Source organism: Macrotis lagotis, chromosome 5 (assembly GCF_037893015.1).
Source record: "Macrotis lagotis isolate mMagLag1 chromosome 5, bilby.v1.9.chrom.fasta, whole genome shotgun sequence".
In the NCBI taxonomy this organism is placed as follows: domain Eukaryota; kingdom Metazoa; phylum Chordata; class Mammalia; order Peramelemorphia; family Peramelidae; genus Macrotis; species Macrotis lagotis.
In genome coordinates, this window is record NC_133662.1 from 170,056,792 (window position 1) to 170,075,862 (window position 19,071).

Genomic DNA, 19,071 nt, shown 5'->3' on the forward strand with positions numbered 1-19,071 from the left:
CAGTGATAAGTTGCTGACCAAGAAAATAACATAGTAGGCAAGGTGAGGTGAAAGATTCTGCAGGAATAGTTTCTTTAAAAAGTAATGTGCCATTGGGAAAGGGTCCAGCATTGTTAACTGATCCCCTTCCCCTTACTCTCTCTTCTGTGTTCTCATATTATCCCATACCAACTCCACACTTTCCCACTGGTATTGGAATATGGAGCCGAAGTATTCTTACTGCAATCACCAAAACATATCTGCTAAGAACCAGTTTCTGATATACAGAGTAGAGATCCAGATGTGGAAAAAAAATCCCTTTTTCCATGAGTGAGGAAAATTAGGGATTTTGAAATGAATTTTACTAGAAAACAAATGAAGAAGAAATCATTAAAAAGAAAAATTTCTGAGTTTCCAGGGAGTATTTATTTCTCAGTGAAACTTTAAAATACAAAGAATAACTTGGTTGTCTCAATATTTAGGGTTACATCCCCTATAGTTCCTTTCCCTAGCTTCCTTTGTTTTTCAGCTCAATCAACCAACATTTATTTAGTACTCACCTTGTGCCAGGCTCTAGGGATACAGAAAGAGGCCAAAGATAGTCCCTGCCCTCAAGGAACTTACACTCTAATAGGGGAGACAGCATGCAAACAGATACATCTGAAAGAGAAATAATTAAAAGACCCTGGAATCAAGAGGACTCCAGTAAGGCTTCCTGTAGAAAATGGAATTTTAGTTGGGACTTAAAAGAAGAGAGAGCAATAATTGGGGTAGAGGAGGAAGAGGAACAATCAAAAAAAGAAAATCCCAAAGCAAAAGATGGAGCATCTTTTTCTTAAAACAGTCAGGAAACTAGTGTCACTGGTTTGAAGAGTATGTATTAGGAAGTAAGATGTAAAAAGACTGGAATGATGTGAGAAGACTGTAACTATTTGTTACAAGGGCATGATTTTTCATTTTTTTTCCCAATGGTGAGGGGTAAATTTAAAGAGAGAGAGAAAAATTAAAATTAAAACAAATAAATAAAATGAAGAGGTTAGACTACATGATTGCTAAAGCCCTTTCTTCTAACTCAAAGAAAAAAAATCCTATAAACCCATTTATGATCCTACAGTGGTGCCTCAGCTGACTTATATAACCAAAAGACTAATACACTCAAGACTCAAAACACATAGCTGAGCAAATCATTCATATATAGGATTTTGTGCTTGGGTTGGTATATACCAAGTGTCTGGATTACACTTGAGAAAAGTCTATTAAAATTCCCTTTAATCCTTCCCACCGAAGTTTGCTGCTATTTATAAGCCTTCTTGAGCCTTTTCATTTGGCTATACTTATCTGGACACATAAGCCATGCATGGTAAATTTCAAACCTATCATTTGTGGCTTCCTGCCTCTAAGATTGCCTTAGAATGGTTCTCATGTGACCCGTTCCTCTAGTTAAATATTTACACACATCCAGGGTACACAAGAACTCAGAGCATGTTTCATGATTTAACAACATCTACATGTGTTTTTCATCATGACGACATGTCAAAAACATTTGCCTACTAAGCACTTTTTAAAGGTATTTGACTAAAACATCATTTCCTCACTACACATTAGGTATCATAGAGGGAAAAATAGAAGTGAAATTGGCCTTTTCCCATGACCTTTCTCTTCTCTTTCCTCCCCCCTGCCTCAGAATCCTCTCTTGCCCTCAGTCATCTTTCCCCAGACTTATTCAGCATGGGTCATTTCTTGTGCATTGCTTTATTTTTTTTATCAGTGTTTGAAAAGTTCATAATTAAAGTGAGATACCACAGAAAGAGGGAAAAAATCCTAGTTAAATAAAAAAGCCTCCAAGAGCAACAATGGACTTCTGGTATGCAACTCCAAGATTACTGTGATTATGTCTGAGCAAAGTCCCTCTGATAGAAAAGTGCCTGAACTCTGTCTCCTGCTTCTATGGACAACCTCAGGAATGACCTGGTCCTATGAGAAGCAAAAGAATTCTTGGCTCATAGAAAACAATCATTCTTAGTACCCTCAGATTTGGAAGGCAGGCACAAACATTCCCTTTAATCCTCTCAACTTCCTGTTTAAAGAGGCCAATCATATTTTAAACAAGCACATTATTTACTGAGAGATGATAAAACATGCTACAGTCACTTGACACTTTCTTTCCACAACCACTATTTTAAAAACTGAACTGAACCTGTCAGACTTTCAGTCTGTTACTTTGGAAATCATTTTGGAAATCTGGTTTCTCATTTCTCATCCCATTTTGCTTTCCCCTTGTCTACCCCTCTTTCATAATAAGGGAGAGGAAAGGAAAAATCAATAATGAACAAGTAAGGTAGTTTGACTATGATTTAAATTCAATAAAGAAAAGACTGTGCAAGTAATGGTTTGAGATAGAAAACTGACCTCTAATTTCATTGATAAAAAGACTGCCTCTTGAGACAACGCACTATCCATGTAGAGTCTTAGAGTATTGCCTAGAACATTGAGTGACTTACTTAGAGTCACACAACTAGTATGTCTCTGGGGTGAAGCTTGAATCTAAGACTTCATGGCTGCAAGGGTCACTATATGACAATATCTTTCAAATAATAGCTATTTTAAACTTGGTTCTAAGCATTTTCTCTGGTTGTGTGCTATACCTGGAATGCTCTCCCTCCTTTGTGCTGATTACTGATTTCCCTGGCTTCCTTTAAAAGTCCTAATTAAAATCTCAATTTCTACAGGAAATCTTTCCCAATCCTTCTTAATTCTGGTACCTTTTACTCAATTAATTATTTCCTATTTATCTCATATATTTGTTTGTATATTTTATACTCCACTAGACTGTAAGCTCCTTGAGGGCAGGGGCTGTCTTTTACTTCTTTCTGTATTTCCAGCAATTAACACAGGCCTACCATATAACAAGTACTTAATAAATGATTATTGAATTAAAATGAATTGAATATAGAACCTAGATTTCTTTTTTCTCTTGACTTTATTATGGCCATTCACTAAATCACATAAATTCACAGCATACCTACAAGTTCAGGGAAATCACCATTCTTTAAAAAATGAAGTGATTCATTGATTTTTCAAGTGATTAAATTGTAAATCAAGCAATCAATAAGAAATTATTAAACAGAAACTATAATCTACCAATGTAGCCTGTCTGAAGCTCATGCCTCTATGTCCATGGGTTAGTCACTTAACCTCTTTGAGACTCATTTTCCCTTAGCTTAAAAAAAGAAAAGGATTGTATTCCCTCTCAGGTCTTTCCAGCTCTAGATCAATAATCTACTAAAAGTCACATCTGAATGAACCTACTAAATAATAGTGCCTTCCTTGTACTTGATATGGTGGTTTTCACCATGGACTGCCCAAAAACCTCTTCCTTCCTCTTGCTCAGTGGAAAAACTAGAAGCTTCTTGTCTGGCACCTACATGCATCAGTTTCTACCACTATTTCAGTGAGGACACTGAACTCTTAAAAGAGGTTTTGTTTTTGTTTTGTTTTGTTTTTGTTTTCTTAACATGAAACAGAGTAGGTTATAAAGAATGGAAAATCAAGGTAAGCAGAGTAGTACCAGAAGAATCTGACGATATCCAATACCACCAAAGGAGGAAATGGCAGAACTCTTAACTATTTTTAAGAGTGGTTTTAAGACAATTTCCTTTTAAGCATCAAAGAGCAAGTGTCAACTATATGCTATGTCTTATAACCTTTGTTTATCAGGTTCCTCACCTCTTGATTTGTTTTCTTTCTCTCTTCTGTTCATCACCTTCAGCAAGGACAGGGGTCTCTAGGTTTCCATTTCCAATTCCTTTCTATTTGAATTTTCCTGTTCAAAGTTTTTACATGTACAAAATGGCAAGAGACTTCACTCAAAGTAAACTTCTTACTTGAATACCTTCAGGAACTGTTATTTCATTGGTCCAGGGTTTCCCTATGCTTAAAGATCAGTGACTTCATATCTTTATAAGGCAACCAACATGAGAAACTAAAGTAAAGAAATAATAATAATAATCTCTTTGTACTCAACAGTCTAGTCATCAGCCTTCTCAAGTTAAATAAGATGATGGAAACCCCTGCTGGTCCATTCTTGAAGCCTACCAGAATTTACAAATGGTCCAAGGACATGTCTATGCCACACTAAGAGACTAGAGTAGAACTTCAGTGAATATGACTTGTGAAAGCCTGCTTATTTCCTTCTAAATGTTTTCATTGAAGATGCCTTCAATTCATATATAGATGACTTATTAAAATTTTATATTCATGGGAATATATACTACATATATTTCAATAGTTATTGGTGTCTTTAGGTCACCTTTTTCAGTATTAATAAGGTCTGGGAATTTCCCCCCCACTTTTGATTATCTTCCCATCCTTTAGCTACATTGTTAATTGGTCCCTCAGTGCCCTTACAATTGCTTCACCTTCAGCACAAATCTTTTCCACATATACTTAACCATTTTCTCTGTCTGATTTTCCTGTCCTTATTTGGGGTACGGAGGAGAGATGTTTTTCTTTTTATTTCAGTTTCTTTTCTACCTCTTCTCTAAGCACCTCAAGGATTATGATGTTAGTCACCAAAGGTCCATCTTCCATTGTTCTAGATTAAGAAAACAGTTTTTTTGAAATAGTTCTTATAAAACTTTTCCACTTTTCTTGCATTTATAGTCCTTCCATTTTCATCTTTGGAAATCCTTGGGATTGACTCTATTTCAATGTATGTTTTTCCAAACTTTCTTTAAAATGACTTTACCTTTCATTACTCCTAAGTGTTTTATGAGTTGTTCTGCTCATCTCACATTGAACTATCATGCTTTTCATGTAAGATATTAAAGATATTTTCATGTAAGATATTAAGGGTGAACTTATATTCTAACCCTCTATTATCTTTGGAAAACATATCTTACTGGAAAGTAAGATTAAAAAAATTTTCCTATCTGCTAAAATGCAAGCAATTTCATTTTTTGTGATGTTATTTGGTATTTAAGTTGAATATGTTTAAAATATGTTCATTATACCCTCAATAACTCTAAAAAATTAGTCTAGAACTTAGTTGATTAGGATTTTAAAATAAAGAATTTATCAATCTGGCCTCAGACACTTAATAATAATTACCTATCTGTGTGGCCTTGGGCAAGCCGCTTAGCCCCATTTTGCCCTGCAAAACCTAAAAAAAAAAAAAAAAAAAGAATTTATCCTAGAAACCTTAAGAAATTACTAAGGGCTACTGAGTTGGACAGTGGCACAGTCAGACCTAGACTTTGGGACAATGATTTTGTTGTCATTAATAGAGAAGTTTGGAGTAACAAAAGGAAGCAGTGGATAGAGTACTGGCCCTGGAGTCCGGAGGACTTGGGTTCAAATCCAGCTTTAGACACTTGACCTAGCTGTGTAACCCAGAGCAAATCACTGGAACCCCATTGCCTCACAACAACAACAAAATAGAGGTTAGAAAAAGGGGAGGATGTGGGAGAAAATATTCATTTTGATATGTCTAATAGGCAGTTAATGATGAGAACCAAAGATCAGAGCTGAATAAATAGTTCTGAGAGTCATCTGCACAGAGAATATAAGTGAATCCATAGGAATTGGTGATATGTCCAAGCAAGATAGTATAGAAGGAAATGAGAAATGAGTAAATAGCACATCTTTGGGGACTATACATGGTTGGTAGGTGTGATCTGGAAGCTCCAGCAAAAAAAAGGATGAGGATGATCTGTCAGATATGAGGAGAAACAGAGAGAGCAGGGTAATGGAAACCTAAAGAAAAGAAAGTATCCACAAAAAAGAGAACAATCAAGAGTGTCAAAGGCAGCAGTGGAGCCAAGAGGAATTTGACAATTCAAAAATCATTTTCAGCTTTAGAGAGAGCAGTTCAAGTTGAATAATGAGATCAGAATTCAGAGGTTTATAAGAGAGGAAGCAGAACAACCAAAAATACTTTTCTCAGGGAATTTAGCCACCAAAAAATAAAAAAGAGTAAAATTATAGGACAATAATCTTTAGGGATAGTTGGAACCTGAAGGACACATGTCAGTGATAGAGAACTGATCTAAATACACCAAAGAAGCTAACATATTTGTCCTCTCTTTTCAAAACCGAATAGTAACAAAGATATTAAGCTTGATCTTAAATCTTAAGCTAAAGAGGTCATTCAGTAAACCACCTCTTGTTTGTTTGTTTTTTATCTTCGTCAGAAATTAGCCTTCTACAGCCCTTGCAGGTCATTCCCAGAACTGAGCGGTTGGTCTAAAGACTGGACAAGGAAGTCTACCCTAATATAAGCCTGTATGGTTGCCTTCAGGATCCAAGTGTCATAAAAACTGAGAAACCATGAAGCCTAGATTAAACATTGACTTGTATTTCAAATTTACTGGATTCATTTTGTTCACTGATAACTTTTTTTATCTGATCCTGCTCTTTACCATCCTATGCACATACTTGTTGCTTTCTGTGCCTGGATTTGAATTTTCTCCACCTGAGAATCTGGTAAGGTTCTTCCCTTCCTTAAAAGCCCGGCTCAGGGATCAGTTCCTCCAAAAGGTCTTCTGAAGTTACCCCAGCTAGACAGAACTCATTCATACACCTCTCCTAGGTCTTGATCTTGCGATGGTGACATTCTATATTGTATTTGTGAGTAAGTATATAGGATCAGGGTAGCTAGGGAGCACAGTGGCTAAAACATTGCCTTGAAATCAGGAAGATTCATCTTTGTAAGTTCAACTCTGTCCTCAGACATCTACTAACTCTGTGACCCTAGGCAGGTATTTCATGCTGCTTTTCCTTAGTTCCTCATCTGTGAAATGAGATGGAGAAGAAAATGGCAAATCACTCCAGTATCTTTGCCAAGAAAACCCAAAATGGGTTCACAAAGACTCAGACAAAACTGAAAAAAAAAAGACTGAACAACAACAATGTAGGATCTTAAATCTAGAACTGAAAGGGACCTCAAAGACCATCTAGCTTAACCCCCTTATTCTGCAGATGAGGAACAGACTGAGAGAAGTTAAGAAACTTTCTGATGGTCATATATCTAGTAAGACTTCTGCTGCTGCTGCTGTTTGTCCTTTGTTCTCAAAGACCATGACAAGCACATGAATTAGATTTGAGTGAGAGGTGCTAAGTCATCAACCTCACCTTTTCCTCCAGAGCCATCTGGGTCCAGTGGTTACACATGGGTCAAAATGACTAGAGATAGGGGTGGCTAGGTGGCACAGTGGATAAAGCACTGGCCCTGGAGTCAGGAGTACCTGGGTTCAAATCCGGTCTCAGACACTTAATAATTACCTAGCCGTGTGGCCTTGGGCAAGCCACTTAACCCCATTGCCTTCCAAAAACCTAAAAAAAAATTACTAGAGATGACCCTGGATTTGAGGCAATAAGGTAATTGAGGTAATAAATGACTTACCCAAGGTCACACAGTTAGTGTTAAGTGTCTGAGACCAGATTTGAACTCAGGATCTCCTGACTCCTGTGGTGAGACTTATCTACTACACTGCCTAGTAAGTGTGCTATCATGAGTATCAAAGGCAGGATATGAAACCAAGTCTTTTGAATTCAGTGTTTCCATAGTACCAAGATGCTTCTTCTTGATGTTTCATTTCCCTTCTGGTCTGTAAGGTTCTTCAGGTTGATAATTGTGTCATAAAATAAAATATATGAATAAATGACAAGCATTTATATAAGTGCTATGAGCCAATCACTATGTCAAGTACTAAGTATATAAAAATAAAATAAGGCAAGTCCTACCTCACCCCCACTCTTTCACACTCATTCATTCCCCACTACCACCACCACTACCACCACCACCACCACCACCACTACCACCACTCAAAAAAGTCTCAAAGTCATGACCTGGGAAGATACAGAATAGAACAATAGAAGAGCTAAATGGTACATTCCTTTGAAAAGCAATGATACTATTGATTTAATTCTTCTAGCTTAAAAAAATTATTCACCTTCCAAGCTCATCTTTTTACTTATTTCTAGCTTAAAAAAATTATTCACCTTCTGGTTTTTACTTATTTACTTATCCTTGTGGTTAACCACTAGCCATATATGTGAATGGATATATTTCAATTCAAGAAACATTTATAAAGAGCCAGTTATGTCCAAATCAATTCCACATACATTTTTAGGTCTGTATTTTGTGCAAGATAGATGCTAGGGATACAACGTTATAAAATAATATAGTGCCTGTCTTCAGGGGGCTTTCACTCTAATAAGGAGACCACAACATATTAGAAGATGCTTAAATAAAGTGCTCTAGGAAAATAAGGAGAGAGAGAGAGAGAGAGAGAGAGAGAGAGAGAGAGAGAGAGAGAGAGAGAGAGAGATCATTTTTAGTGAAGGGAAGGAAAGGGAATCTGTGAGACATGAAGATGAAAAAAAAATACTCAATCACTGTCCTAAAGAGTTTAAAGTATTAAAGATTAATAACATACATACTCAAATAACTGTAAAACAAGGTCAAATGTCATCATTGCAAGGGAGAGATCAAAAAAAAGGTGTGACATTCATGTCTAGCTTCAACAAAACCTCTACTTGTGTCCCTGATAACATCCCCTCTGACCTCTTCCAGAAACTAGTCCCTAAAATTTTCCTTGCATATTATATTTTTAACCTTTTTTTAATCCAATGGTCTCTTCCCTGCTGCATTTAAACATTTCTGGATCTCCATCATTCCTTTTTTTTTAAGAAAAATTTAATTTATTTTGAAATTTACAATTTTCCCCCCATTCTTGCTTCCCTCCCCCCCACACACATACACACAGAGGCATTCTGTTAGTCTTTACATTGTTTCCATGGTATACATTGATCTAAGTTGAATGTGAGGAGAGAGAAATCACACAAAAATAAAGTATAAAAGATAGCAAAATTACATAATAAGATAATGTTTTTTTTAAATTAAAGGTAATAGTCTTTAGTCTTTGTTCAAACTCCACAATTCTTTCTCTAGATACAGATGTCTTCTCTATCGCAGATACCCCAAATTTGTGCCTGATTGTTGCACTGATGGAATGACCAAGTTCATTAAGATTGATGATCACCTCCATGTTGCTGTTATCTCCATCAGTCTTAAAAATCCTTCAATTGACTGCTCTTTCCTCAAATTACCAACTCTGTCTATACTCTATTTCACAACCACACTCCTAAGGAAAACTATCCTCATTGCCTTAACTTTCTAATCTCCCATTCACTTCTCAGCTTCCTCAGGCCAGCTTCCCACTGTTGGACTACAATGACTTTCCACGACCAGAGATCTCTTTCTTGCTGAATCTAACTGCCTATTCTCAGTCCTCAAGTTTCTTGACTTGTCCACAGAAATTGATAATATGGATAATCCCCTCCTGTCATGTAGATATAATCTTACTAGCTTGGGCTTTTATAACACAGGTTTTTTTTTTTCATTGTTCTCTACCAGTTCTTTTCAGTGTCCGTTATCCAGTTCCATAGCAGCCACTAGACTGAAATGCGGCTAGAGTGCTGGACTTGGAGTCATGAGGACCTGGGTTCATATCCTACCTCCATCACTTATTAACTCTGTGACCTGGGAAAAGTATCTTAGGGTTGTTGTGAGTATAAAATGAGATAATATATGTAGATCACTTTGCCAACAGTAGAATACTAAGTAAATATTTGCTACTACTAGTATTATCTTATTCCCTACTTATAAGCGGATCTCAAGGTTGAATTCTGTACGTTCTCTTCTTCACTCTCTATACTCTCTTAGCTATCTCTTTGCTTCCCAAGGATCCACCTATCATCTGTATAAAAATGACTCCCAGATTAATATGTTGAGTCTTCATCTCTGCTCTGAGCTCCACTTAAACATTTCCAATAACTTCCTTGGCACAATGGATATTCCCTTGATGTCTCAAACTTAATATATCCAAAACAAAACTCATTCTTTCTTCATAAATTCATTCCTCCTTCTATATACTCTATCTGTGTGGAGAGTATCCCAAATCATAGGCATCATCCTTTCCTTTCACTATCACTCACTCACCACTTGCCCCACCTATCAATATAATGCCAAGTTTTGTTTCTTCAACCTCTTTAGCATCACTGTATAGCATCATCACTCTTTTCTCTGTTTTTATCACAGCTGCCTTAGTCCAAGCCATAGTTATAGTTGCCTTCCTACCTCTAATATATCCCCTCTATAGACCATTTCCCACATAGATGACAGTGTTATTCCTAAATACAGACCTAACCATGTTTTTCTCTGTTCAAAAAGGTTCCTCATTGCCTTAAGGCTAAAATAAAAATTTCTCTGTTTGACATTTAAAGTCTTTTACAATCTTACTCAGTCTGATTATATATATTTCCCCATTGTGTTCCAGCCAACCTGATCTTTTTGCTGTTTCCTGTGTACACACTACTCCCTCTCCTGTCCCTCTTTCTTTGCGGAGGCTCTCTTGCAGTCTTAGAATGTTCTTCCTCTTCATCTCTTGTAACTCTTGCATCTCTTAACTCTCAGCTTAGGGGTCAAATATGTCAAGGGACCTTTTCCCTACTCCCACATTTTAGTGTCTTTCTTCCTCCCCCTAAATCTCAACATATATTTAACTTTGTATATATCCTGTATTCACTTATCTCTGAACATGATATATTCTTTCCAACCAAAGACAAGTTCCCTTAGGGAAAGGTTAGACTCACTTTTGTATTTGTATTCTCAATGCATAAGAACAAACCTTGTTTATAACAGGCACTTAAAAATTGTTTGAGAGATCTGTGAAGGTTTCTTGGAAAAGTTACTTCAAGAGCTCCATCTTAAAGGAAGGGAAGAATTTTTAACAGGTAGAAATATAAACTGAGTCTAGTATAAGACAACAAGAACAAATACATGGAGGTGAGAGGAGAGAGAATTAAATTAGAGGAGAGAATATTTATATTTTCTTCATAAAATCACTCTTAAATAGCAAGTATTTTACCTCATTTGGATCAAAAAGGTGAGCAAAGCATCCTTGATGATGAAAGCAACTTTTTAAAGAAGCAACACATCATTCCAAAAGCATTACAAAGTATAACTTCAAATTGTCATGCCATGGAAAGATAAGCACCCTCACAAAGTCCCTATTTCAATGAAACTGGCCAATGACAAAGTCACCTTGTCAACATAAGGCCCTGCTGATCCTCTTTGCTTTTATCAAAGTATATGGAGTAGAAAAGGAAAACAAGCAGTAAATTCATTTAGGATAATCCATGTTTAGAGAGGCACCCAAACCAACAGTTAGAAGATCAGTGAGGCCTAAAATGATTTCAAAAACCAAACAAAAAGAAGTCTATCTCTGTTCAGAGCCCTAATCCTCTATCCAACTAAATTAACACACATCTCCCCTTCCTATAATATAAATCCTAGATACTCAATGTATTTAAAGGGAGAAAGGAGAAATTGTTATATTTCCTTTTATTTCCAATCAAACTTGCCAACAGATTTTTGAAATAATTTCATTTATCAATTTCTCTTTTTCCTGTTGTTTGCTTTAGATAAGACACAGAAGAAGAAACATTTATTTTGGCACAGTCCAAAAGCTCCCCAATCCATAGGATCTATATTGCAAACAGGGAAAAGATGATAGAAACCTAAGGGCATTCTCTCTTAATACTTGAAACACTATAGTAGGTCCCATTTGTGGGAGTTACAAAGTCAATATGAACTAAAGAAGTCATGACAAGGGGCCATCAGTTACTCCAAGACACCAATTATTTAATGTCTCTTTAATGTTGCCTCCCAGATCTCCTACATGTCTTTGGATCAATGATTTAGGAAAGTGTTTTTAACTTTCATGAGCAAATTTGTAAAGGGCAAACTTGTTTTCTAGAATGCTACAACATTTCCTCGGTTTCTTATAATAGCAAGGAAGATAATAAGATAATGACAGTACTGAGAGTCAAAATTAGAAGAGGTTTACCGGGGGGGGGGGGGGGGGGGGGGGGGCAAAAGACTGTCCAATCACAGGTACAGCCATAGGAGAGGCCTTATCCACTACTTATATCCATACTCCCATTAGCTTTAGAAAAGAAGGTAGGAGAAAAAGGTGCCATGGCAATATAATCATGGGAGTGGCAGCTATACTATATTTTCCATGTCCCGAAGCTGATGATGAGAATAAGTTTGTCCTATCTGATGCCAATGCCTTGGGTGAAAATCCTATTTAGCTTGTGGTAATTAATATTCTGACAATATAAACCAGAACTCCTAATTTTGTAAAACTTATAATCTGCAATGAACTACCTTTAAATTTATGACTTAATGGTCCCAAGACCTCAAGTTCCCTTAAATTTGTCATCAGTTTGGCTAAATCTTCAAACTGCATCCAAATTGATTTGAGTAAAGGGGAAAAAAAACAAACCTCAAGGAAGCTCTCTTTGGTCCTGATGCATATAACTAGTAACTAGTACAGCAAGTTTTAATTCCCACTTCTGACATTCTAGGTTACCACAGACATGAGACAGCTTCTCTTCATCTGTAAAAGGGGTATGTGAGGATAATCTGGTATGAAGATAAAATGTAGTAATGTAGATGCTTTGTTAGCCTTACTATTTACATATACAAACATATATATATACATATATATATATATATATATATATATGGTGTTTCAAAAGTTTTAGTGTTGCTTTAAGTTATCAAAGAAACTGCACTAAAACTTTTGAGCTACAGTGGGTATCAGTGCATGTTACCTTTGATTATTTATTAAGGAAAGCAGAGTCTTTCATGAGATTTTAAAGATCTCCACCAACACAAGTAGAGTACAGGGTCTGAAAGTGGTTACTAGATAACTCATACCAATTATGGGAATAAAAAAGATAGATCTTAGAAATTATTCTACCGGGGAGGCTAGGTGGCGTAGTGGATAAAGCACCAGCCTTGGAGTCAGCAGCACCTGGGTTCAAATCTGATCTCAGACACTTAATAATTACTTAGCTGTGTGGCCTTGGGCAAGCCACTTAACCCCATTTGCCTTGCAAAAAAAATTATTCTACTGCTATGAACACTTGTAATAATTTCTACTTCAAGATTCTAAAGTTGTCAGGGTTCAAGGTTATATTGGTTTTGTTGGTTTATGTGGTTTTGTTGTTTTTAAACAAGAATCACTGCTATTCCCAAATGATGTATGTGACAAAACACAAAAAAGAGCAAAACCATGACCAAAAATTGGCACTTCCAGCATGACTTGATATTGATAGTATAAAAAAAAAGTTTTATCAAGCTAATGATCAGAAAACAAAGTGAAGAAACTGCTATATTTTGGGACAAAATTTTCAGAACCTTCATCTGGTCATCTGTGATGAGGTATAATTTTGCCTCAATATATATAAAACTGCATTAAACTGTTGATCTAGGTCAAAGGTCATAATAAGGTAAGTTACAAAAAAATTATAAAATATTCACAAAGCTACTAAGTGTCAGAAGAATCAAAGAAAAAAGAAAGGAAATAATTCTAGACTCTAGGAAAGGGTGCAGGTATTCGTTTAGGAGGGAAAATGTTCAGAGAGAATTAAAAACAAGAGTAAGAATCATTTTGAAGACATAAGAACTCCCTACCATACTAATAAAAGCCTTTTCAGCAAATGTCCCCAAGTCTCTCTCAAGTCATCCACTGCCAAGAAGGAAAATAATCAGGTCATTTTACATAGATTTCCCATTCAATGATTGCCAGTGTTGGCACTATAGCATTCTTGTGTTGAAAAAAAGCAAACACCAACAAAAGGATGGAAAAGGGAGCAATGAAAAGAATTATGTACTGACATCTCATAAACTCATAATTATTATCAGTGATTTTGTTTTCCTCTCTGAAAACTCAACAAAATTTCTGCCCCTAGCTATAATCCCCCAAATGGGCACAGTTCCTGATTAACCCTAATTTTGTTGGAATTTGTTTATATGATTTTAGCATAGCTCTGCTATAGAGAATAAGAACCATTTGCGCTTAAAAGGAATAAAAGAAAAGCCTTAGCAATGAATATGTGGATTTAGAAAGAAAGAAATTCAATATTATCCTATTTGATCACTTCCTTATCTGAGATAATCCTTCCTGATGCTTCAGGGTACTACCAAAACAACCAAAGTCCATTCAAAATCTGACTTAAAAAAAAATGATGGGGAGAACAAACTCATCCAAACACTTCCCTGTTTTAGGCATAGCTGTAAAACTAGCCAAATGCTTTTCTCTAGTACTACAAATAGGTGGATTTTTTTGAAAGTTGTGTTTCTGAGCCTTTCACAAAGTTTTGGTGTTTGGTTGTTGTTCAGTCATTTCAGTCATGTCTGACTCTGTGATCCTATTTGGGGTTATCTTTGCAAAGATATTCTCCAACTCATTTTACAGATGAGGAAACTGAGGCAAACAGGGCCAAATGATTTGCTCAGGTCTCACAAATTAATATTGTATTATAAACTTTGATTATATCACCTTAGCTGGAAAATGACAAGGAACAGAGATAATCTTGAATTTCCAGAGCTCTCTTTGGTCTAGTTGCATATCAAAGCATTTCTCTCACATTAAGAGCTAGTAGTTTCAAAACAAACAAATTAATTAAAGGCTTTTTTCAACATTCAGTATGTTTTGTTTTTCTAAATAATATGATAGTCAATTGGATAAACTATAGTTAGCTACATAACCATAATAAAGAGAGAGGTAGCTTCATCACTCTCCTTTTCAGCTCCCTTTAATAAACTCCTTATGACAGGGGCTGTCATTCTTTTTGCTTGTGTTTGCTTATGTGTTTAACAGAATCTGGAATGAAGTAAGTACTTACTTAATAGATGATTATTTTCTTTCTCCTAGCTCATAACCTGTAATACATAGAAGGAAGACAATTGAGGTACAGGAAATAGGACTTGACTCTAACATTTGGCAACTGAAACAGTGGTACTTGTATATAGTATTACTTTTTTACCACATTTTTAAGGAAAAGGTTTCATTACATGAGCTTTCATAAAAGAATCATTTATGTCTGAGACTTAGTAAGTAACTCAGAAAAATAAGTTTGTTGTTTGGTTTTTAAACTGCAATTTTATGTATTGGATTTACTTTATATAGGTAGAGTTTTTGAAAAAATGTACTCAACAAAATACTTAAGGGACTCTGAAAAGATCTCCATCATTCTCTCATAATTATGTTAAACTGGAGAATGAAATGTTTTGAAAATATTCTTCTTGAAGTCATTCATTTTGTTCACTAATTTTTTAGTTACAACTCTTCCTGACCCCATATGGGATTTTCTTGGCAAAGATCCTAAAATGATTTACCATTGCCTTCTCCAGCTCATTTTAAAGATAAGTAAACTGAGGCAAACAGGATTAAGTGACTTGCCCAGGTAAGAGTCTGAAATCAGATTTTGAACTTAGGAAGATGAGTCCTCCTGATTCCAGACTCAGCATTCTATCCTGTTTGCGCCAATTAATAAGCTTATCCATGATTTCTAATTTCCTGGGAGAAACTATAGGTATAGTCTGATGATAGTTAAAAGACTATGACAAGGGGAGGTGATGTCATGACAAGCACATGAATTGGATTTGAGAGAGGGTGTGCTATGCTAAGTTACCAGCCTCACTTTCTCCTCTGAGGCCATCTGGGTCCAGAAGCCAGATATGGGTCAGGATAACTGGAGATGGTCCTGGATGTGGAGCAATCAGAGTTATGTGATTTGCCCAAGGTCACATAGCTAGAAAGTGTCATGTGTCTGAGGCTGGATTCAAACTCAGGACCTCTGACTCCAGGGCTGGTACTCTATCCTCTTCATCACTTAACTAATAGTAAATAGTATAAAGTCAGAGAAGGAAAGGAACTACAGAGAAAAAGGCCTGAATTACAAAGGCTGAATTAACAAAAATCAGGTATTTTAGAAGACCAGAATCTCAGGTTCTTGGACTAGGTACATCATTGTCTATAGGTGCACCATTGCCTGGGACTCCATGAAAGTATCTTGTAATCAAGGAAACTAGGTGGTAAAATGAATAAGAGCTTTAAATATGAAAATCTGAATTAAATCCTGCCTCAGTTACTGACTAACTGGACAGAACATTGAACAAATCATTAGTCTAAGTTTCTTCAGCTGTAAAATTGGTATTATAAAGTAGCACCTACTTCAAAGGATTGTTGTGAGGATCAAATGAAATGACATATATAGTGCTTTGCAAACCTTAAAATGATTTATAAATTCTGGTTATTGTCAATTGTGTTTTTCCTGAAACAATTCTCAACTAATCCTGAGGCAGCCTTTCCTAGGAAATGCTTTATTAAAATGTAGAAAGGGAAGATATTGTCATCATGACTGCAGACCTACCCTGTGAATCCCCTGTCATGTGAAGGACCAGGGGCTCTCTCATCTCAGTCCCTGGGTGTCAAACAAACTTAATCTCTTTCAGCGATTTAAAAAAGAAAAAGGTCTAGATAGGAGGTAAGAAAGAGAGATTTTCTGTTTAGTTAATCAAAATTCATTCCTAATGAGACTAAGGACATCTGTTCATTTCCACATGGATCAATTTAGATCTGAACTATTCCCAGCTAGAGATTACATTCACCCTGTCCAACTCTATTGTAAATTCAAGTCATTGGTCATAAAGAAGACCCAGAAAACCAAGAAAAACAGAGGAAGTGCCCAATCCATCATCACTAGAATAGCAGACATATTCAAGCCTTGTTGATATTTAGCAAATAGTATTCATTATCTTTATTTGACAAAGGATTAAAAACCTCATCATATGGAAAGGGACTAGATATTTTAAAAAAGGTTACAGTTAAAAATTAATAGGAGTTAACAAAAAAGATTTTATAATCTCCATCCTTAAATAAGGGTGGTTAATTTAGTCACTCATTTGTCAACAATTAAGAAACTGGGCCAGATGACCTTCAGAATTTATAATTTAGCCATTCTAAAGAGCTAAAGGAAAACAGAGGTTCTTAAAATACCATTAAGACCTGTTAAGGTTAATACAATTTAATTGGAGATGACACTTTTCCATTCCAATTTGCTAGGCCCTGTCCTCTTATAATATCTTTTAAACTGGATTATTCACTTGGAAACTGAGTCAATTTTCCATTATCTAGCTAAGGATAGGAAAGATCAGTTTTATTTCATTATATTTATAAAGATAAGTTTCTAGTTGGTATGGACATAGGGGTGAGAGTGGAAGAGGAAGCTGCCATTGTTGAAGAGTGATAGAGATGAAAATAAACAGCAAAAAAAAGAAAAAAGTATTAATGAATTTCAAAGAGACATAGAAGAAAGCAGAAGGAAGTTCAGATGGGGAAATAAATAAACTGGGCACATTACTGTCTACAATTAAATTTAGTATATATGCTTTATAAAGCAAACTGCCTAACTTTTTAAAGCAGTGACAGACATAATCCTTTTGTTTCCTTTTGTTTCCTGTTGTCTAGATATTGAAATAGCCATGTAAAAAGCGCCTGTAACAAATAAGATATCTATCTCATATCTTGTTATTTTTTTTTCTTCCCTTAACAGGAGCTCTCATATTATCTTGGTTAGTTAAGATTAAAATGTGTTTGTAACAACATATAGCCAAGATCAACCCTCCATAAAACTGTGAGATAGCTGGTATTTATGTTCTTTGTCTTCCTTCATCTCTATTATGAGTCTCTCTCTCTCTCTCTCTCTCTCTCTCTCTCTCTCTCTCTCTCTCTCTCTCTCTCTCTCTCTCTCTCTCTCCCTCTCTCTCTCTCTCTCTTTCCCTCTGCAAAACATTCTCCTGTTGGACCTCTATGCTGCTCTCTTGATGCCATGTCCACTTCCCTGTGGTCTTCATCTACCTAGTCTTCAGTCAGTTATGTCATTTGAAAGAAATCTGACTAGTTCTTAGTGAGATAAGACTATGTTTCCACAGTGTGCAAGGGAAAATATCTTTAACCCAAAGGATTAAAAGCAAAACTTCAAGCTTCAGCACCAGTCTCAAAGGAGATAGTGAGGGAATGGTTAGCCCTCAAACCATAGCAGCCACATTTTCATGAGAATTAGTAATTGTATACCCAGAACTAATGACACAGGAAGATCCTGGAAGGCCCACAAAGATACTGAGTAGCAATAGAAAAAAGTCAGTTTAGGAGGAAGCCTTAGAGTGACTGCTCTTTTTACTCTTCGGTATCTCTTAAGAACCCTGATAGCAATCTGGTGAAGCTGCTATCTCTCAATTTTATGGAGGGTTGATCTTAGTTATATGTTCAGTTATTGCAAACACATTTTAACCTTAACTAACCAAGATAATGTGAGACCTCCTAGTAAGGGTAAGAAAAAAAGTTAAGGGCAGCTAGGTGGCGCAGTGGACAAAGCACCGGCCTTGGAGTCAGGAGTACCTGGGTTCAAATCCGGTCTCAGACACTTAATAATTACCTAGCTGTGTGGCCTTGGGCAAGCCACTTAACCCCATTTGCCTTGCAAAAAAAAAAGAAAGAAAGAAAATAAAAAAGTTAACTAAAGATACTTAAAGTTAAATATGGGATTAAAATCTTATTTTTATTATCTGTGGTTTTAGGATTATCTATTACAGCTTATTATCTCAGAATAATGCTTTTATAAATGAATAAAGTAAATATATTAGATTACAAAAGAAACTAATTATGCTGAAACATATTGATTTGGGGTCAATTAATCATATCTGACTCTTCAAGACCCTATATGGGATTTTTCTTGAACTCAGGTCCTTTTGACTCCAGGGCTGGCCCTCTATCCTATCAAATTATGAGAAAACAAGATGAAACCAAATTCACAGTCCCTAGACTAAGAACAATTAACAGAGTGAATTTTCTACAAATAAATAATTAAGAATTGGGAAATACATACCAGACTCAATTTCTTCCTTTCTAAATAGGTGTATTGAAGTAGTTTGCATCTAAGGTTCCTTTCAGATCTCATATTCCATTACTATTATAAATTACTGGAAATATTCCTTCCCCTACTACTACTGCAGAAATGTAGGGAAGTTCCCCTTGGTCTGGCAAATTTCTTCCATCTTTCTACAAGCATCACTACTATTGTCCAAGTTATACTGTACATGTTACACTATATAACCAGATTTCATGGATTAAAATGCAACTCCTCCAAATGCTGCCCCCATTTGGAAATTAG

General features: G+C 35.9%; 1 protein-coding gene across 9 annotated transcripts in view; it reads right to left on the reverse strand.

Annotated features, from left to right (window-relative positions):
• IPCEF1 (interaction protein for cytohesin exchange factors 1) overlaps positions 1-19,071 on the reverse strand; it is a 244,200-nt gene that overhangs the window by 196,638 nt on the left and 28,491 nt on the right. For 3 of the 9 annotated variants that reach the window (XM_074187873.1, XM_074187871.1, XM_074187869.1), the window contains exon 2: positions 14,743-14,779. The exons of the other annotated variants lie outside the window; for them this stretch is intronic. The gene's annotated coding sequence lies outside the window, so the exon portion shown is untranslated. The remainder of the gene's footprint in view (positions 1-14,742; positions 14,780-19,071) is intronic. 9 annotated transcript variants of the gene reach the window in all.